This window comes from Lissotriton vulgaris, chromosome 5 (assembly GCF_964263255.1).
Source record: "Lissotriton vulgaris chromosome 5, aLisVul1.2, whole genome shotgun sequence".
Lineage (NCBI taxonomy): Eukaryota > Metazoa > Chordata > Amphibia > Caudata > Salamandridae > Lissotriton > Lissotriton vulgaris.
Genome location: NC_141693.1, coordinates 1,226,840,816 through 1,226,863,500, shown reverse-complemented (window position 1 = coordinate 1,226,863,500; position 22,685 = coordinate 1,226,840,816).

Genomic DNA, 22,685 nt, shown 5'->3' with positions numbered 1-22,685 from the left:
CAGCTTGTTTACAGGCTGATTTAAGGGTTTTCAAAGAGTCGTTGTACCAGGGAGCCGGGGTTCTACCTTTCGGTTTACAGAGTTTTAGAGGGGCGACAGCGTCCGCAAGAGAAGTGATTCTTGAGCTAAAGGACCTGTAGTTGTCTTCCACTGAGCTGGTAATAGCGAAACTGTCTTCCACCTCAAAGGTACCGGTGGAGGTACTGAGTTTTTCAAGCGCTTTCCAGTTTCGGTACGAGAATTGTGGAGGTGGGTGGGATATGATTTTGCTTGTTGTGGCATTCCTAATGTAGAGTTTGATGAGCGAGTGGTCTGTCCAACTCATGGGCAAAATGTCGCCTACTTGGGTTAGGCCTGGGCTCGAGAAGATAAGATCGAGTCGGTTGCCTGCGGAGTGAGTGGGGTCCTTTATCAGTTGTTGGAGGCCTACATTATCACAGGACAGCCGAAGGTTGTCTAGTCCTGCATCAAGACTGCCGTTTGACCAAAGGTTAAAGTCTCCTAGAAGTATAAGGTTACTGTGAGATGTTGCCATATTGGTGATAGTCGTGAGGAGGGCTTGCTGTTGCGGGATAGAAAAGGCCCCAGGCGGGCGGTAGCAGACGATTACCGTAAAGGTTTCGCCTTGATGGCAGTTTATAGACAGCCCAAGGAGCACGGTTCCAGGGGTCGGGTCTATGTCTAGGATGTTCGTTTGCCACGAGGCTTTGAAGATGACACCAACTCCGCCACCGCGGCCTTTAGGTCTGGGGAGGTGGAGGATGTTAAAGTCTAGCGGACAAGCAGCTGCTAGGTCTGTCTCACAGTTTGCATGTGTCCATGTCTCAGTTAGAAAGAGAACATCTAGATGGTGAGACTCGATGAGAAGATTAATTTCAGTGGCGTGTTTAGGTAAGGATCTTACGTTCAAGAGGCCTCCTACAATTAAGTTCCGTTGTAGGAAGTCAGTTAGTGGGAAGGCCGATTCTTCGAAGGAGAGCTTACCTTCATGCGCATACCCCCGGAGGTCGAGAAAAGCGTCCCGAGTGGAGCCAGGGGATGAGAGGCTGTGCCGGGCAGGGTTTGTGGCGCTAGGCGCGTTCTCGTCGCGGACGAGCGCAGACGAGCTTGCCTTAAGCGCGCCTTCGGCGCGCAACCGGCGCGCCCGCTGCGCTCGTCCGCTGCGCCTCCGATATTGACACATGGCTTATAGTGGCAACTGATGACGTTAGAGGGGGCGTGGCCAGCAGATGTGGGCGTGGCTACAACTCTCCCTCGGCGTCCCAATGGCGCCCAGAAAGCAGCGTTGTGGGGGCCAAGCAGTACCAGCTAGTTGTCAGCTGTACTGCGGAATCAGGGTGAGTGCAAAGAAACAGCAGTGCAAGTTTACTGAATTTTAAAAACACAGCAGTACACAGGAATGATTAAAATAAGCTCAGCAAAAGCTCCCGGCTTTCCGCCTCAGGAGTAACACGATTATTACTAGTATAAATACACTTTACAAGTAAATATAAGCTGTTTGCTTATAATGTAGTCTCATTATATGTTTGTCTGAGCATGTACACATTTTTTTTTATGTGCGAGGTTTTGCTGATCTGAAGAGGGATAGTGGAAATGTGTTAGAGGAGTATTTGATATGGTCATGTAGTGGGAGGCATGTGACCAGACAAGCAGATATGGTACATTGTTACTAGATATGCTTTGGTGTACATAAACTTAACTTTAGTGACATTGGTAACTAACATTGGCGATTTTAAAAGTGTTAGGAGTTGTACTTTCCTTCTGTTTTGTTGTGCACTGTGTTGTTGCTTATCCCTCGCTGCCAGATAGAATCACAGTGCTTGGAGTAACAGGGACATGTTGTGGGTGTGTGTTGTGGGCACTGTTTGGCAATTTAGACCCTTTTCTCTTCATCACAGGTGAGAAGGACAAACCGCCATGTTACCAATGACTGAAATTATACTTCAAATACATGGACGCAATACTGACTTACGGTTGCTCCCTCTGCCATGTTTAGGGTATACAACCATTGACAGAGTAAGAAAAATATGGCAGAGGTGGCAAATATATGACAGACTTCCGTCCATCACACCATCATCCGCTAAATAGGGCAGATGGACCTCTACGTTAGCAGAAGGTTGAACATATGGTTTTTAGTGGCCCACCCTCATCCACCAATTCTAGAACAGGCCCTGTAACTTGGGGGCTTTGATTCCTTCATATGAAAAAAATGCAGTCTGCACAGCCTATACACAAGCAGCGCCTAGTATTTTCTTTAAGAGAGCACTACATTTAATAAAAATGTTGGCCCCTGTTTATTGTATGATAACTCCAGATGCATGGTTTGTTGTGCAAACTGACTGTTAAACTTGGGTACATATGTCAACAGCTTTTTCCCAACTATACCAAATATGCTCCTATATTAGGTTAAAGATAATGCCGACTCCAAGTTTGTACATTTGAGATTTATGTGGATGAATTATTTGAGAAATGATCAACTGTCTTGCATCAAAGTGTCTTTGTAACTTGTCGAATCAACCTATTATAATGCTCTTCTCAGGACTAAAATGTTCAAGTTCTCACTGCAATGTTTGTAGTGATGGGGGTGGCAAATTAGTTTGTCCTGCTTAGTGCATTTGGCTGGGTGATGTAGTCAGCTGTGGGGTTGTCACATTGAGGAGGTATTGCAAGCCAAGGTAATACAATTAATCCAGAGAAAATATACTAGCACTCATTCCTGCTAAGTTATGTTTAAAGGCTAACACAAGTGTGTTTGTGAATGCTGTGAGACACATACAATGAATTAAAAATAGCCATCAATTATAATGTATGATAACAGTGAACATCTAGGTTCTATCATTTTAGCTAGAGCACTAGGAATGATCTGGCTCTCTGTGTCACAGGTTGATTAGGCAATGCAAATGTGGGTCCTATTGACCTGTTTAGATCCAATATCAAAACATTAAAGATACTAGGGGGCAAATTAGCAAGAACCTCATTAAAATTATTGCCGTTTTAGCAGCAGGAAACTGCAGCTAATACGGGGATAATGGGTTTGCTAATATGCGTTATAGAATCCCAATAGAAGCCCAGGTTAAAAGTTGCAGGACATCTCATTCATTGTAGAATTGGCTTGGTAAACCAGTTTGATTTATATGATGTGCCAGGAATTTCAGCTTTCATTATAATCAAGATTCATTTTTCCTTTTTTTCTTCTTCTTTTGTGATGCATAATCCACCAACGTACCTTTAAAGCACGCCTGTAAAATCAGCGTTGCCAGTGTTGGTGTACTCTACTATTTTGATGTTTCATAAAAGGAGTGAGTTCAAGTACTAGTGCCTGAATTTATGATCCGTTTATATCATTTCTAATGTAAGCTCTTTTGAGGCATGGTCAAATATGTCAATGTATTATATTTTAGCTAAACTTGCACCATTTGAACAATTTCATGGGACCAGAAAGGTGTAGATATCACAAAGACAATAGTCCACAGTCTCACTCTTTCCATCTTGAAGTCCTTTGTCTGAGGGAAATTTCTTCAGTCTAAGAGATAGTTAGCAGGCAAATTAAAATGCCCCCATTGATCTCTGATGAACAACTCATACAAGACACCATTTGTAAATTTTTAAGTAGTATAAGTATTGTATTGCGGCATGGTATGAATTAAAAATGGTTACTACTTTAAATTCCAGTTTGATCTTGCAACAAATATCCTGGCGCTGTCACTTCATGACAGCTAGAAATTGCAGCAATTGTGGTACCAATCTGAAATGTAGTGCTGAATTGCCTACTTTGGGATGCTTATGAGTTATGTATTAATATATCTATCCACCCACATAGAACCATTTGGCTTCCTCCTCTTGACTAGTTGTAATGGTAAAGAAGCTTATTCATTCAGTAAATTAAATGCAAAACTGGCATTGAGGTGATCCCCAAGCCAAAATAAATACGAGGGTCAGGCACACCCACCTGACACAGTATCCAGTCCAGTCTAATACAGAGTGACTGGCCTGGTTAGCAGTTACCTGGAGCCCTACACCAATAAATTAAAATGTTCTAAAATAATAATGTTAATTACTAAACCTATCAAGTTGATTTGTACAAACAAGGTTATGACGTAAACCACTAATACATGTGAATTTGATGCAATCTTTTCATATTTCTACATTATTATGAGTTAACTTGTCCACCGGGCATGGGAATCCAAACATACAAATTTCAACTAAGAAATGGGATTTGTCTGAAATAGTCATTGTGGGAGGCGATCTTTCCAACGGAAACTTTTACATTGCAAAACAACTAGAATTTCTACTCCGCTGATCTAAATTGTGTCTACTAAAAAAATATATTTTCTTTAATTATTTTTCCACTCCTAGCATTCATCTGCAATAATAACAAGCATTTGCAATGCAGTAGGTCTCGCATTAATTAAGTTTGAGCTATTGGCACTGCTAAATATTGCAACACCAATTGCAACAAAAGCCTATAATTTGTAGGCCACAAAAAGTGTATTTATTTTTGTAGCAATGGTGGCATGCTGCACTTTAGATGAATATGTTTAAAAGTAAAATGCGTCATACTGCGATTGCTTCAATAGTTAATTGTGAATGCGTTAACAATTGATGTGTGCACTGATGGCTGGTGGTGTGTGTGCCTGTAGAAATTATGCACTGATGGCTGGTGGTGTGTGTGCCTGGTGGAAGTGTGCACTGCCGGCTGGTGGTGTGTGTGCCTGGTGGAAGCGTACACTGACAGCTAGTGGTGTGTGTGCCTGGTGGAAGTGTGCACTGATGGCTGGTGGTGTGTGCCTGGTGAAAGCGTGCACTGACGGCTGGTGGGGTGTGCCTGGTGAAAGCGTGCACTGACAGCTGGTGGTGTGTGTGTGCCTGGTGAAAGCGTGCATTGACGTCTGGTGCTGTGCGCCTGGTGGTAGCGTGCAATGACATCTGATGATGTCTGTGTCTGGTGAAATTGTGCACTGACGGTGTGGTTGTGTGGTTATGTGTCTGGTTGTATGTGTGGTTGTGTGGGTGTGGTGGTGTTGGTGTGGGTGTGGTTGTGTGCGTGGTTGTGTGTGTTGTTGTGTGTGTTGTTGTGTGTGTGGTTGTGTGTGTGGGTGTGTGTGTGGGTGTGTGGTTCTGTGTGTGGTTGTGTGTGTGTGGTTGTATGTGTGTGGTTGTATGTGTGGTTGTGTGTGTGGGTGTGGTTGTGGGTGTGGTTGTGTGTGTGGTTGTGGGTGTGGTTGTGTGTGTGTTTGGGTGTGTGGTTGTGTGTGTGGTTGTGTGTGTGGTTGTGTGTGTGGTTGTGTGTGTGTGTGGTTGTGTGTGTGTGTGTGTGGTTGTGTGTGCGGTTGTGTGTGCGGTTGTGTGTGTGTGGTTGTATGTTGGACATATTGTAAGTGCCTGTGGAGTGTTGCCAACTGTGGGGGCAGGGAGTATCACATACGGAAGCCCTCGAGCATCGCCCAGCCACAGTAGCACCCCCGAGATTGAACACAATAGCGAGGCTTAGTTATCAGTGGGAAAAGTGCACACAGGACAGGACATGTAGGATAGTGCACAGAGGTGGTGCATCCAGGGCAGTGTACATGGGACGTGCACACAGGGCAGTACACATGCAACAGTGTTCAGAGGTGGTGCATTCAGGGTAGTGCACGCAGGACCATGCACACAGGAAGGTACACAGGACGATGCTCTCATGACGTTGCACACATACTGTTGCACACAAGCCAGTGCACACAGGACAATGAACACAGGAGGGTGCACACTGGGCGGCTGGTGTGCAGCTCTTGCGACTGACGGGCTGCATGCGAGCTAAATGTACCAGGTCTGAAGTGTGACTGGGGAAGAGGAGGTGAGCGGTGAGCACGGGGCCAAGGTTGTGTGTCTTACACTGAATAACCTTGCCTCCAAGATGAAGCATTCTGCCTTTTAATGTGCTAATTACTGACTCACTTATAAGAAAGATTGAAAGAAACTGCTTAGTCCGCTTTAGCCAGAAATGTAGAGACTAAAAACTGTGCCCCCACCTACACAGACACACAAGGAAAGGTGCTGCACGCAAAGCCAATAAGTCTCGCATTTGGGGCCTAAAAAGTGTTTAGCTAGAGTTATTGGTTTAGCCAATGTGTTTAAGCTGTAAGGGCTGAGTCACTGTTAAGTAGCCTATTAAGTCCTAATTCAATAAACAAAAAAATCCTAGTAAAAAACGGTGTGTTTCTCCTATAAGTTTTGGTTGCTCTATGTATAGGTTTTTGGAATGTTCAGAAATTATGGCGCACAACTGCTTACGGTATGGTATTTGCTTAATGTAGTCACAATAGGTGCTTCTTGGACAGAGGAAAACCTTAACCTCTGTGAAAAGAAGAAGTATCAAAACCTCCCTTTTATTATAATTGGACAACGATCCAGAGCACACTAAACATATCAAAATGGTGTTTTTGTATTCAAGTATTCATTCTTCAGGGAAAGATCCACCAATCGCAAGTTTTTCAAATGGTTTTATTGTCAACAGTGTTCACCCCTTGGGAATCACTGTGTTTATCACTTTAGCCTACACGTGTTTCATCACAGCATGTGGCTGTGACTCTTCAGGGCTGATCTGATTGATCAAGGCGGGTGGTAGGGGAACCGGTGATACTTCCGACCCGGTCCTAATCGGGTGGTTTATTAATTTTGCAGAATTAGCGGCACCAGTCGGTTTGTCCGGTTGCCGTAGTAAACAGAATCTTATTCAGGTTCACGGCGGAAAATATTCAAATTGTCCGAATTCAGGCCGTGTACAGCCTGTGATAAAGCCTCCTCCGGCTTCAGTATCGGTTCCCGCACTTGGCAACCGATACTGAAGCCGGAGGAGGCTTTATCACAGGCTGTACACGGCCTGAATTCGGACAATTTGAATATTTTCCGCCGTGAACCTGAATAAGATTCTGTTTACTACGGCAACCGGACAAACCGACTGGTGCCGCTAATTCTGCAAAATTAATAAACCACCCGATTAGGACCGGGTCGGAAGTATCACCGGTTCCCCTACCACCCGCCTTGATCAATCAGATCAGCCCTGAAGAGTCACAGCCACATGCTGTGATGAAACACGTGTAGGCTAAAGTGATAAACACAGTGATTCCCAAGGGGTGAACACTGTTGACAATAAAACCATTTGAAAAACTTGCGATTGGTGGATCTTTCCCTGAAGAATGAATACTTGAATACAAAAACACCATTTTGATATGTTTAGTGTGCTCTGGATCGTTGTCCAATTTCTCCTATAAGTATTCCATTGCCTGAGTATGTTTTATTCTTAATTATAAATAAATTCCTATCACACTATCATGCCAGCTAAGCACAGTCCGAAGTATGTATTGAAAATAAACTGTAAATGCAATCAGCAGTGTGTGTTTATTTCCAAAAATCGTTTCTTATATAAAAATTCCAATGGTTGGGCATGTGTAGTTCTACAATATAAATACATTTAGAAACCTCAATCCTGTCAGCTAAGCACTTTCACAAACACATATTTAAAATAAATCACAGTATCCAAATGACCCTTTAGCAAATGGAGGAGATACCGTGATATTACGTGTGAAAAGCTGAAAGGTCTGGCACAACGTCAGTTCTGCTTTATGTGGAGTAAAATGCCATAATTATACTAGCCTTTTGCAAATTTTGCACAAAGTATACAGTATACTAAAATGCAAACAATGTACCATCCACTGACAGCGTGCCAGCCCTTTGAGCATTTCAGACAGACATATATGTACTCCTTTTGATAAAACAAGCTTAGACGAGGTGTAAACATGTAAAATGTGATGCTGTTCATTAAAAAGAAACCATGTCGCACTACACCCCATTCAACATCTGGTGAAATATGAAATTGCAGAGGTCATAAGAAATCGAAGGGCTTGAACAGTCAATGTTTCACAAAACAAGTTGCCGTGAATTGCTTTTGAAGGACAGGCAGCGCTGGGAGGAGGGCTGATTCTGCGGAGCGCGTGAAGTGGCAGAGCGGGGCAGAGCATTCCTTTGACGTCTGAAGCTCTCGGCGGGTCTGATGCGATGATGCATGGCGGCAGGGGGGGAGTGGGGGGAGCAAATGGCAAGAGCGCGTGCACGGGAACATGCACTGTCAGTAAACCGCCTGCCAAAGCCCTTGGTTTCAAGAGTTTTTTCAACTGCTATAAACTTGCCTATTAATCCCTGCGGGAAATAATAGGCGAGCCCTAAAAAAAAAATTGCCAGAGAAGGTTGCATCCTGGAGATCTCTTTGAAGTTGGTGAACAAGTCCTATAATAGATTTATTAGGTTATGCTCTTGCCCCAAATCTAATAAAAGATCAAAGTGGAACAAACTTGTATTGCCATGTTCTCTGCCCAGGGCAGTGAGGCAGTATGTGGTACACTCGCATTAAGTAACACAGTCATAAAGCACATTTCTTGATTGGCTCCGGAAAAGGAGCCAGTGAGACAGTGATGTCTAAAAAGGACCATAATGAGACAATTGTGTCAGGTCTTGTTGCAAGAAAAACATGGTGTATGTTCTGTCAGTGATAAGCATCGATTTACATGGAAATGGATCTCTACTCCATACTTAAATCGAACTGCACAAGGGCTATTGTGCAAAACAATGGAGGGACTCATTTAATGGAGAAAGACAATGTGAAATATAATGGATATACAGTTTACATCAATCGTCATGCACCACTCTTGTAAGTTTTACTTGGTGGTGTAAAAGGGTGCCGATGACAAAATGTATATTGCATACAAAAATGGATCGCCTCTGCAAGTTCAATTTTTCCTAAGGTGGCACATGCTGTACACTTTTTTAACTTCACAATTCCTTTTGCACATTCACTCATGAAAGAACCAGCTCCACTGTAGTCGCAGGCGTCGCAGCACACACAAGTGGCATTCGGTCACTTGGGCGGACCCAGATGATGAAGCATGTCACCGACCAGGTCGGTGAGTGAGGGTTTCTTAAAAAGAAATACAATTTTATTTTTTCACATTTCTCCATTTTGAAGCACTAGGACCCTCTGTCCTGGGACTTCTCCTTCCTTTGTTCATTAATTGTATTTCAAAGGGTCTAAGGAGTAGGAACCTATTGAATACCCTTACTCTCTATTTGATACACAAATAAGTCAGGAAAATACCAGGTGTAAAAAAAGCAGCGCTAACCGCGATTAGCGCTGCTTTTTTATCACTAACAGGGTTAGCGATATCCTTGATAATAGGAGAAATGTCGCTTAACAACATTTCTCCTATTATTTTTCTCTGGAACGCCCCCGTTGCATCTCATTAGAAATGCAAGGGGAAGCGTAGAGAAAAAGAGTGCTAACATGCGGATTTGCGTGTTAGCACCCTGTTGCTGATAGGGAGATAATTTTATCTCCGCTTTCTTGGCTTTTAAAGCCAAAAAAGCAGAGATAAATCCCTTGATAATATGCCCCTTAGTTTGTTATTGATGGCTCCCTCAGAGGTATTCAAAGCCAGGTACGACTCAGATACCATGAGTATCCTGGAATACAGAATCACAAAAGCAAACATCAGTGAACTGATGTTTGCATAGGTATATAATAACATTTAAAATGGCATAAACATAACAGCTGAAAGCCAGGCACTCCTCGGTGCAAAGATTGACGTCTGTTGTGGTATGCAGCTGTTACATAGCACCAGTGAGTCCTCCATGTAGTCTTGAAATTTTGCACAGAGACTTGTGAAGTAGAAGTCTGCAATGTAAGCCAACTGCACGTTGATGAGGTAAATAACTTCCTATTGTGGTAGACTTGCTCCCTGTCATAAGGTGACACAAATGCAACTTGGGTTCTTTCAGTGGCACCTACCACATGTGGTATGCCTCCCAATACACAGAATTTGGTCTTGGCAATTGAGTACAGCATTATCGGGTAGAAATTGAATACAGTCATTCATCTCCTTACTCAACTATGTACAGACACTAAAAAAATGCACAGATATATTTAGTGAAACATCTTGCATTTAATATTTTGCCTTTTGAGAAATCCATCAAAGTTGATAAATATTACACTGTTGACGGTCTAAATCTATTGATTATAAAGGCGATGTTCTTATTAACAGAGTCAACATCACGGCTAACCATGCTTATGTCAATGAAGTACTGCCAGTCTGCCATATTGTAGGCAATTTTGTTTTTTGACAATGGACCAAACATGGCAGATGCTTAGTATCACGGACAATGGGATAGTAAGTCAAGCATGTACCTATCTTTTCCAGCAGCTGGAGTTCCTCACTGGTTAAACTGGTCTGCCATTAATGGAATCTGTTGTTCGCGGTTTGAGTTTAAGGTGTATACGTTTTTAAGCCCATGAGGTCACTTGCATTATAACAGACAACCTCCCCCACTGTTGCTTCCTTGTACCATAAGCTGGGACTCACAAAGGCTGAAATTGCAGGAGACAGGGGCCCTACACTTACTCCAGAGCAGGTGGATATTCTTGTGAAAGTGGCCCTGACCAACCACAGACAGCTATCTGGTCCAGCAGAGACTCAGCTGAGCAACATACCTGTAGTTTCATAACATTTAAAGACACATTTGTATAAATAATATTGTGAGTGACCGGATGCTGTGACCCAAATGTTTAAAATGTCACATCTGCTGTGTGACCTGTGTTGCCAATCCTCTGGTCAAACCAGTTTGTGACTGACACACAAGATACTGACAGACAATATTTTTCTGTACCCAGTGTGTGTCAAACATTTGTGTTTGGTCACTTCTTTCTCATTTTGTTTACTTTGAACATTCAAATGACAGCATCCTGGGCGACCGCTCAGCTTTTGCACTTCAAAGGCATGGTCTGACCACAGACCCCAAGCGTATTATTTTTTTGTAAAACAGGGACACTACTCTGGGTCTGTTTTTGGATAAGTTGTACATTACTATGTCTGGATATGTGATGTAATAAAATGAATCAATATACTTTCCCTGCCAGGTATGTAGACACAATATAGTAATATATCGGACACTGGCCAGGACACACAGAGCTTCACTATGGTATGGGGAAGCTCTGCTGTGTATTTGCGAAAGCTCAAAGGTTTATGAGTGTTACAGCGTGCAACCCTGAAGTGCGTTCCATCTGAGAACACTACTTATGTTGAAGACAGGTGGGTGCCTTGTCAGGTTCCAGTACAGGATGCACAGCTGAATGAGAAATTCATGAACAAATACATTCCAACAGATTTATCCATAATTAGTCTATTATATTGGTTCAAACAAATTCCGTTTTTAAGCCATATTCAACGAATGCCTATCCAGGCTTTTTGACACAACACAAGGGGATTCCCCCTTCCTCATCCCGTGACGTTGATATGTTTAAAAACCAAATGCATTTTGGGCATTGATTGCCCTTTCTATCCATGCACTGTGTGGCAGGTACCATAGGGTGCCTGCCACAGGGTGCGGGGTGTTACACACACCCATTTCCTACATAGGAGCTTGTATTACGGCCGATTTATGGCTTTGACACAAGCTCCCATAGAGAACAGTGGGAATTCGACTGAACACTGTTCGGTCGTATCGTAATCAGGCGGTCGGAACTTTGCCTGAGACCGAGACCGTGTCGGTCAGAGGCCACTCCGACCGACAATGTAATAAACCCCTATGTGTTGCCACTACCGTGCTAAACTAACTTCTCTGTGACATAGATAGCATTGTGTTATAATCTAGTTAGTGATTAATGCATCCTCTCTGTTGTTGCCCTTTGCCTTGCTGCTCAGTCTATGTGATGTCATCAGAATGTTGAGGGTGTTTGAGTGGAAGAAGGAATCAGTTGGTGTGGAAGGGCTGAGCGACAAGGAGGCTGCTCCTGGTGGGGCCTAACATGCCGCTTAATATGGATCTGATCTTAAGAATAAAGCTGTGATCCTGAGTTACTTTCTGGACTACGTATCTTTCATTCAGTTGTAACACGTTCCTTGGTCATTGCTTGAGGAGACGCTCGAAATGGACATCCAGGCCCTGGGCAAGTGTATAAGCAGAGTATTGTCACAAAGGAGGTAAAGGCTCCCATACACACACCTATGCAGATACAGAGGTTTGGTTTGAGGTTAGGTCCCTCTAGTACATAAAGTGTGATATCAGATAACTACAAATGTAAATGCAGGGCATGGGCTAGGAGTATTTGCCATGCGGGGAACATTTCTAATACCAAAGATATCAAAAATGAAAGGCAACATTATGTGCCTGATTTTGAATATGTGCAGAAGGTATACTTCATACACACGGCAGAACACATATCCACTCCATTTCTAGGGCATTAAATAATATGACACTTGTAATATTGTGGACAAGATTTATGTGGAAAAAGCGTTTTCCTTAGGCATGCCGTTTTCTTATTAAACTAAACCAAATGTTGAAGACTTAAATAGTTTTCAGCATGCTGTATTAGTAAGCCCTCCATTCAGTAGCGGTCGGCAGTAGGTGTTTCTATAGGTCGGTGACGTGGGCAGGAGGAGGGGCAGGGTGGGGGGAAATAATGTATGGATTACGGAGTTTTACAGGTAAGTAAACATTTAAATACATAAAACGAATTTCGTTGCGCACACTGCATCACATTTGGTGATGCAGTGTGCGCAACGAAATTCGTTTTATGTATTTAAATGTTTACTTACCTGTAAAACTCCGTAATCCATACATTATTTCCCCCCACCCTGCCCCTCCTCCTGCCCACGTCACCGCCCTATAGAAACACCTACTGCCGACCGCTACTGCCTCCATTCCAAGAACGTCATCCAAGTCAATGTATGGACTCTATTTGTCCTCAGACAATATAGTCCCCAATACGCACTGCTGCATGGTGCAATGACTTGCTAATTAATTCAACACGAACTGTTATTTTGTTAATGAAGACACCTGATTTTAGAAGTAGCTGCCTTTATTTATTAAACGATATCATCATTCCATATAAGCTGTATCAAACAACCAAATACATATCTTGACTTTGCTCTTCAGTGTGCAAAAACCCAGAGGTGGCTCGAACTGTCCACTTTAGCTGTTGCACGAGTATACTTTCTTACAGAACCACACACACGCCCAGAATACATGTATGGTAAATGATCAACTCCCCCCAGATGAAGGACACTAGGTCTGAAATGCATTTGGGCTTTTTGGGACTGTTTGTACAATGAAAAGCATAATGTTTGCCATTTGGGATTGTGCACATCAATATGTTGCTTTAGCTACCCTTTAAACGTCCACATCTTGTGAGTCTTGTGATGTCCTGTGTGTTGCATTGTGGTAGAAGAAGTTCATTCTCTTTCCAATGTGTGTTAAATGTACTTAAAGTGGTGGTGTTGGCAGGCAAATTAAAATGCCCCATTGATCCCAGATGAACAACTCATACAAGACACCATTTGTAAATGTTTATGTAGTATTAGTATTGTATCGAAACATGGTATGTATTAAAAATGGTTACTACTCTAACTTCCAGTTTGATCCTTGCAACAAATATCCTGGCGCTGTCACTTCATGACAGATAGAAATTGCAGCAATTGTGGTACCAATCTGAAATGTAGTGCTGAATTACCTACTTCGGGATGCTTACGAGTTATGTAATAATATATCTATCCACCCACATAGAACCATTTGGCCATCTCCTCGTTGTAACGGTAAAGAAGCTTTTTCATTCAGTAAATTAAATGCAAAACTGGCATTTTGGTGCTCACCAAGCCAAAATAAATACGAGGGTCAGGCACACCCATCTCACACAGTATCCAGTCCAGTCTAATACAGATTGACTGGACTGGTTAGCGGTTACCTGGAGCCCTACACCAATAAATTAACATGTTCTAAAATAATAATGTTAATTACTAAACTTATCAAGTTGATTTGTACCAAAAAAGGTTATGACATAAACCACTACATCACTTTAATTTGATGTGATCTTTTCATATTCCCACATTCCTATGATTTAACTTGTCTACTGGGCATGGGCATTGTCTGCATTAGCCATTGTGGGAGGCGATCTTTCCAAATGAAACTATAACATTACAAAATAACTAGGAATTCTACTCCGCTGATCTAAATTGTGTCTACTAAAAAAATATTTTCTTTAATTATTTTTCCACTCCTAGCATTCATCTGCAATAATAGAAAAAAATAGTTGTAGAAGGTTGCATCCTGGAGATCTCTTTGAAGTTGGTGAACAAGTCCTGTAATAGATTTATTAGGTTATATGCACTTGCACCAAATCTAATAAAATATAAAAGTGGAATAAACTTTTATTGCCATGTTCTCTGCCCAGGGCAGTGAGGCAGCATGTGGTACACTCGCATTAAGTAACACAGTCATAAAACACATTTTTTGATTGGCTCAGGAAAAGGAGCCAGTGAGACAGTGATATCTAAAAAGGACCATAATGAGACAAGTGTGTCAGGTCATTTTGCAGGGAAAACATGGTGTATGTTCTGTCACTGATAAGCATCGTTTTACATGGAAATGGATCTGTGCTCCATACTTAAATCGAACTGCACAAGGGCTATTGTGCAAAACAATGGAGGGACTCATTTAATGGAGAAAGACAATGTGAAATATAATGAAATGAAATGTAAATAAATTTGTTAAGCGCGGTTGCTGCCCACGGGCGTCCAAGCGCTGAGTTAAAGCAGAGATGTGACGGAACAGGGGAGATTAGGACTAGGAGGGTTTGGTAAACAGTAGGGTTTTCAGCTTTTTCCGGAATGAGAGCAAATCAGGGTTGGACCGAAGTGAGAGGGGGAGAGCATTCCAGAGTTTAGCGGTGTTCAACGAGAACAGCCTACCCCCGGTCCTGGCTCTCTTCACTCTGGGAACAACTGCCAGGAAAGCCTCCGTAGACCGAAGATTCCTGTTAGGGTGGTCGGGGGTGACAAGGTTGTTAATAATTGCTGATCCCGTCTTCCAAAAGGCCCGATGCGCAATACACAGCGCCTTAAAAGCCACTCTATGCCTCACTGGCAGCCAATGCAGGCTTTTCAGTCCAGGTCTGGGTGACTGGGTTCGCGGAATCTGGAGTAAGGTACGTGCAGCGCAGTTTTGTACCACCTGCAGCTTCCGAAGAGTCATCTCAGGGGCCCCTACGTATAGAGCGTTGTTTGAGTCCAGGCGGGACTGGATGAGGCCTTGTACTGCCACTTTTTTGGCCTCTAGAGGCCTCTAGAGGCAGAAGTGGGAGGACCTTCCTCAAGGTTCTGAGAATAATGGATATACGGTTTACATCAAATGTCATGTACCACTCTTGTAAGATCGAGAATGTAAGTTTTACTTGGTGGTGTAAAAGGGTGCCGACGACAAAACGTATATTGCATGCAAATTCACTCTAAAAATGAGAAATATGACAGCCACCTGAAACTGGAATGGGATCGCCTCTGCAAGAAGTTACTTCCTGGAAAATTTTTAAACAACGTACCCAGTGCCTGACATTCCATAATTTCCATAAAATAAGATAAATAGAGAAAATAAGAAAAAAAACCTGTACATTTATATGACACTGAGAAGAGTGAAGAGATAAGAAACCAAAGAGTATACAGAAGTCTGGTAGGTGTACAAACAAATTGAAGACATGACAAATAATGATGTACAAGGTAAAATATGTGTTTTTAGAAACTACATAAAAAGTAAAACTGGAGCCACCATTGTTGATGCGTTGATGTATGAGAAGTGGTAAAAATGCCACAAAGAGTATGCACATAACAGAATGGATTTAAACAATAAAAGAGCCCAGTTCAGTAAAATAATAGGTTGTGCCTCCTTCACACCAGTATGACTAATTTTAGCAGTTATAAAAAAAACGTTTCTCCTAGATATTTCCATACTATGGAATTCACAAAAAATAAGAAGTAGATTTATGAAGTGTAGATTTTTTTATTACTATATGAAAATCTACCTGTTTATGGTGATTGTGGTCTTGCGTTGTTTATCACAGACAGCATTATAACCAATACTTTATCTTATACTTAGTGTGGGCTTTGTGTCTGCCTCTTGCTCATAATTAGATTAGATATTTTTTTCGTCTACATCAATTCCCTGCTCCTTATTTGATGACATTCCTCCATATTCATGTATTTGATATGCACCTATAGCATCTAGGTTCCCCTGGCTTTTGAGAGGTTGAGTGTATGCTTCCTCTACTGTTGTGATGTGACTATTTTTTCAATTTGTATTTTTCTCTGTCATTTGCACTTTAGCACTAAAAGGAGATGCTTATTCTTCTCAGTCTCCTTCATTTTCTCTCTCTAGCCTTTGTCTCTCTCCCGCCCCTCGCTCAATAATCAGCCTTAGTTCTCTCTTCTCCAGCCATCCTTGGTTCTCCTGCACCAGCCTCCATATTGCTCTTTCCTCCTCCATTTACCACAGAAAAGTCTACGGTTTGGGCGCTCTCTCTCTCTCTCTCTCTCTCTCTCTCTCTCTCTCACTCTCTTGCCTCTCTATTGCCAAACCTGACCTGCTGCTCCCATTGCCTTTGCCAATGCTTGTAGAATTGTGTTGGCAAAGCCATTATTTCTATGCTTTCAAGATAGCTGCCACATTGCATCTAAATACAATGTGGTGGCCAACATGGAATCTCAGAAAAAACGGACGGCCATCTTGAAATGTTATTTTTTATAATTCCATGTAGACCACTATCTTGAAAATTAACAAAATAACAGTCCAATATTACACCCACCATTAACGGCTTTGTCAATCCTTGGGATGACATTTTGCAACCATTGGCATATCCAATACTGACAGCAAACAAGCATTGAAATAATGAGACCTATTGGCGTTCCCATTGCTTGTTTTTAATATACATATGCACCATAACATTCATATTTCTTTATTCTGAACAGGAAAAATATTTTCCCAATGGAAAAACACCTTTGTCTGCACTCCCCTATAAAATATAGGAATCTGTGGCCACTTTTTACAACCCTTTTGCACACTTTGTCAAGTACTGTATGGCACTAAGTATATGTGCACAAAAACAAGCCAAACAACATTTGAATTTGTTTTCCTAATATGATAACTGTAGATGACATAAAATGTGCTCTGAAAAAAAGAATATATTGAAATTATGAGGCCCAAATTCATATAAGGTAAAAGAGATAAACACTGAAGTGAAAGAAATTGAGAGAGTTGGTTAAAATGATGAAGAACCTTGGACCTCAGTGCCACATTCGACACTGTAGCCCATCCAACCCAGCTTCAGCGCCTCAGGAAAGGAGGTTTGGCGGAACGAGCCTTGGAGTGGCTGAGGTCCTTCTTACACAACCGCAGTTTTCAGGTATCTCAGCAACCACATTATTCCAGGAGTATTAAGCTGGCCCAAGGGGTCCCGCAGGGCTCTAAACTCAGCCCCACCCTCTTTAATATCTACATCTCCCCTTTGGCAGAGATTATTAAATAATGTGGCATCAGTGTTGTGTCATATGCTGATGACACACAACTAGTGGTGTCTCTAACACAAGCTCACAATGAGGCAGCCATCAACTTCTCGACCTGCCTACAAGAACTGGCGTCTTGGATGGCTAATAACTATTTGAAACTTAATGGCAACAAAACAGAAGTGTTAGTGACAGGCAAAGCCCCCTCGATTTGTTCCTCATCTTGGTGGCCTCAGACAGTGGGACCGACGCCACCCTCCCTGCGAACAGGTTAAGAACCTAGGGATGTGGCTGGATACTAAACTATCCTTCGAGTGCCACACCAGGCTGGTGGCGAGGAAGTGTTTTGGGGTAATGCGAGGACTCTGGAAGACCCTTGATGTACTTCCTGTTACAGCTAGGAAAACTATGGTCCATGCTCTGGTGATGTCACGTTTGGACTACGGGAACGCCCTCTATCTGGGGGCAAGTAGCAAATGTATGCGAAGACTCCAATGCATTCTGAATGCAGCGGCTCATCTTGTTTTAATGCTGCCCAGGAGAGCTCCTTCTAACCAGGCCCTAGTCTCCCTTAACTGACTTCCGGTGAGGGAACAAATTCTCTTTAAAGCCCTGTGTGACAGCCACCGCATCCTATAGAGGAAAGGGCCCACCTATCTGCATGACCTACTCACCCCCTACGTTCCGACCCGCCAGTTGAGATCAAGTGGCATGGGGAAGGTCAGTGTTCCGGCCATCAGAAGAGCAAGAATAGGTGGCGTTCCTTTAGCTTTTTGGCAGCCAGACACTGGAATAAACTTCCCCCAGGTCTCCGCTGGAGTCCTCTGAGACAATCTTTCGGAAAAAACTCAAGACCTGGCTTTTTACGTCTTTAAGCCATCCCGTCTAATTCTAATTCCGTATCTCTTCTCTGTCCCATTCAGGGTCTCTCTGTTGCCGTAGCGTTGGGACACACTAGTTAGTGTAGCCATGCGCTTTACAAACTTGTTTATTATTAAGAAGCTAATGCGTATACTTTTACCATCCCCATCCATATTTGAACAGCAAACAGCCAAGCTAAAATCTGCGTGGTCAGCATGCAAAGCATGAAAATAATAACAAAGCACTGTGTAAAAATTTAAATTGACAAAAACTACAGATTTAGAACCACACAATAGAAGCTCCATAGGAGAGGGGAAGCACGTAAGAAACGTAACCATTGTAAAAATAAATGTCCAGAGAGATGGGGATTACTTACATACCAAGAGTGGACACAGCATAAAATCATCAAGTTGAAAGATCCATTTGATAACATAGGAGGATTTTTGGTGTCAAGGTTAATGGATAAAGTTTAAAAGCAACAGACAGGGCAGGTATTTGGACTTCCCAGAGCCTTCCAGTTGTGCACTTCGGGCAATCTACTTACGTCGTAAAGGCATTCTGATCATATGTGGTCATGCTAGACAGCTAAAAAATATAAGGAAATGCACTTGTCAAGGAATCCCACTGACTCATGTTCTGTTCACCAGTTTGTTCACTCGCAACAATACTAGGTGGTTCTCCCGTGATCCATGGTTCCACATCGACAAGCTAACCACATGCAGTTATCCTGTATGAAGATTGTTTTAATATAAAAAGAGAGAGGAACCCCTTGAGAAAAACAAGGGAATTAGGGTATTAAACCTAAGTCAAAACAGATAGATTCCCTTGCGTAATATACACAAATAGCTAAAGGTTAGCTATAACACAGAACAAATTTATATCACACACGTTAAGAATATACGCAAAATTAATATTAAAAGTATTTAACAGTTTATTATAGTAAAAAAATAGTATACAGTACACTTCTAAATAATATCCGAAAGCAGATTAAAAACAAGTTTGAAATTTTGTGACCTGCACAAAAAATACAAGACAGACAAAACTAAATTGTAAAACATGGGACTTAAGAGTTTACAGAGCGTATATTCACAATAGACTTTTCAAGCAACCCTGGTGTTATAACCTTACAATCTTATATACATCTGGGAGAGGTGCGTGAATTATACATGGAATTGCGTCGACGCGTTTCGGTGGTTGAACGTGAGAATAAGTGCCACCTTTATCAAGACTGTTGTTTTCGTTGTCTGTCTCACAGATGGATCTTCATCGATCTCCTGTGGGTTTCCTGTACGTGAATTGTTCTGCAAATTATAGTGGCTGCGGTTCTCGAGATTAAAAATAAAACCATCTGTGGTTTATTAATAGAATTCCTATTTCCTTTGGAGATAACAGTATTAGTTCGGGTCCATCAAATCGTGGATACTTTAGTACGGCCAGACGACCTCTATAAATGACATGCGTCTTGTCGCGCTTTTGATCTGGTAAATGTAGTTGACCTGGATAGATTGCTCAGTTGGGGGGGATGGCTCGATCTTAAGAATATTTGTCAGAGGCGCGATGTGCTGCCTAGTCTTGGTTGTTCGCTGGGGTATTTTCGGTCTTTTAGATAACAATATCCCCTGGTAGAGCAGTAGCGTAGCTTCGCTGTGGGTGTCAGCGAAGCTACGCTACTGCTCTACCAGGGGATATTGTTATCTAAAAGACCGAAAATACCCCAGCGAACAACCAAGACTAGGCAGCACATCGCGCCTCTGACAAATATTCTTAAGATCGAGCCATCCCCCCCAACTGAGCAATCTATCCAGGTCAACTACATTTACCAGATCAAAAGCGCGACAAGACGCATGTCATTTATAGAGGTCGTCTGGCCGTACTAAAGTATCCACGATTTGATGGACCCGAACTAATACTGTTATCTCCAAAGGAAATAGGAATTCTATTAATAAACCACAGATGGTTTTATTTTTAATCTCGAGAACCGCAGCCACTATAATTTGCAGAACAATTCACGTACAGGAAACCCACAGGAGATCGATGAAGATCCATCTGTGAGACAGACAACGAAAACAACAGTCTTGATAAAGGTGGCACTTATTCTCACGTTCAACCACCGAAACGCGTCGACGCAATTCCATGTATAATTCACGCACCTCTCCCAGATGTATATAAGATTGTAAGGTTATAACACCAGGGTTGCTTGAAAAGTCTATTGTGAATATACGCTCTGTAAACTCTTAAGTCCCATGTTTTACAATTTAGTTTTGTCTGTCTTGTATTTTTTGTGCAGGTCACAAAATTTCAAACTTGTTTTTAATCTGCTTTCGGATATTATTTAGAAGTGTACTGTATACTATTTTTTTACTATAATAAACTGTTAAATACTTTTAATATTAATTTTGCGTATATTCTTAACGTGTGTGATATAAATTTGTTCTGTGTTATAGCTAACCTTTAGCTATTTGTGTATATTACGCAAGGGAATCTATCTGTTTTGAAGATTGTTTTAACCTAAGAATTTGTTGCTCAGTAGACAACGAAGATATTGCTAATCAAACTCAGCCAAATTGGCTGAATTGAAGCAGACATTGAGATTATGTGATACGAACAAAACAAACAAAGGCTCCTATACAGATAGCTGAGAAACTGCTATTTGACAATGACAGTACTGGCAAACCTTGATGACTGTCTTGCTCATAACTATCAACAAAAAAGATCAGATATAAAACACTTACTAGATCAGAATCTGGAGTTTCTGATGTTGTTGGTTTTCATTGGTTGGGTAATTATGTAGAAATTGTCCTTATTTTCGCAGCCTATTTATGTATAATAATAATAATCCACATTTGTAAAGTGCGAACAATCACCCGTAAGGGTCTCTAGGCACTGTCGGGAAGATTAAAAAAAAAAAAAAAAAAACCAAACAAAAAAAAAAAAAAAAAAAAGAAGGGGGCTCCCCGTAGGGTTTCTTAATGATATAGGCAGGCCAAGGGGGGAAGAACAACTATATAGAGAAAAAGAAGGTACCCTGCCTTGATATTTATAGAGGTCCCAGCTAGAGGATCCAATTGTGATAGAAGTGGGGGGGTGAATAGCCCAGAGGCTGAGGCTGCACAGGGCAAAACCAGGTCAATCCAAACAGACTCAAAATTATGTTGAAAAAATATATATTTTTTATTTTTCTCTTTTTAAATATATTATTCGAGATTTTCAACAGACAAACATATATACATTAAATAATCAATGATAATTTTGCAAGGCATATAGCTAAGATTCTTATCGGGGTTAAGCTCAGCCCAGTACTAACCTACACTTCAAACACAATACCACACTCATTCATACCAGGGTTTTCTAACTATGGTAAAAACATTCAACTTTCATTCGTCCATTCATATGGTCCTGGCGTAGACAACAGTAGATCTTTAATTGGTTGCCTAAATCGGGGGGTTCATCCAGGAAGATGGTGAGAATACGGGTCCTGATGTGGTTAGGACAGATTGACGTATTCCTGGGACAACGTGCCGACGCGCGTTTCGGTGAGAGGCCAATGTGGCCACACCTTCGTCAGGGCCAGGGTAGTATGCTGGGCAGAGAACAGGCAAAAAATTCTGTTTATTTTATTAGGAACACATGCGATCAGAGGACCACCTTCACCAATCCAGGAGGGAACGAATTCCAGTAGTAACCAGTTTCTAAGTTCTCGACTCGTGGTTCCTCCAGTAGAATATAAAATGCAACTTGCTCAACCCGATGGTTGTCTAAGACGGTTTTGGTATCAGTAGGCTGTCCTGCACGTTCTAATACTTTGCCTTCAGTGTCGCAGGCTGAATCAGAGTAATTGGATAAGGTTTTTCTTAATATATATAAAGCCAGACTTTTAAATTAGGATTCCACCGACATAGTAGGAATCTAGACGGAGAGCTGCTCACTCGATTTCCTTAATATAAATAAAGCCGGACTTTTAAATTAGGATTCCACCGACATAGTAGGGATTTAGACGGAGAGCCGCTCACTCGATTTCCGTTTAGAAGTCGGTCATTTTCTTTCAATGGGGTTCCGCCGGCAGCCTCGGTCGGCCAACTGCGCGATACAGGACACTGTCGGGAAGATTAAGCAAGCTATTGCCCAGAGTCACATGGTGCTGGACTAATCTGCCACCGGCACCAGGGATCGAACTGTGATCCCCAGATTCTGGAGTCTGTCGCCCTGAAAACAGCGCCACACCTCTTTGACTGCCCTTACTACTTTTTTTAACCAAATTTGAAGCAAGGATTGACCAGTTTGTATGGCAATGATTCCAAGCACACTCCTGCAGAAGAGACTTGATCATCCCATGACTCTAATGGGACACTTAACTCACCCAAGTATTTCGAAAAACCACCTTAAAATTATGAAAAACAGCATAAAATATCCAAAGTATACAGAAAATACGGAAGCAATTATACTTCCTAATATTGATTATAAAAGTCTCACCATATC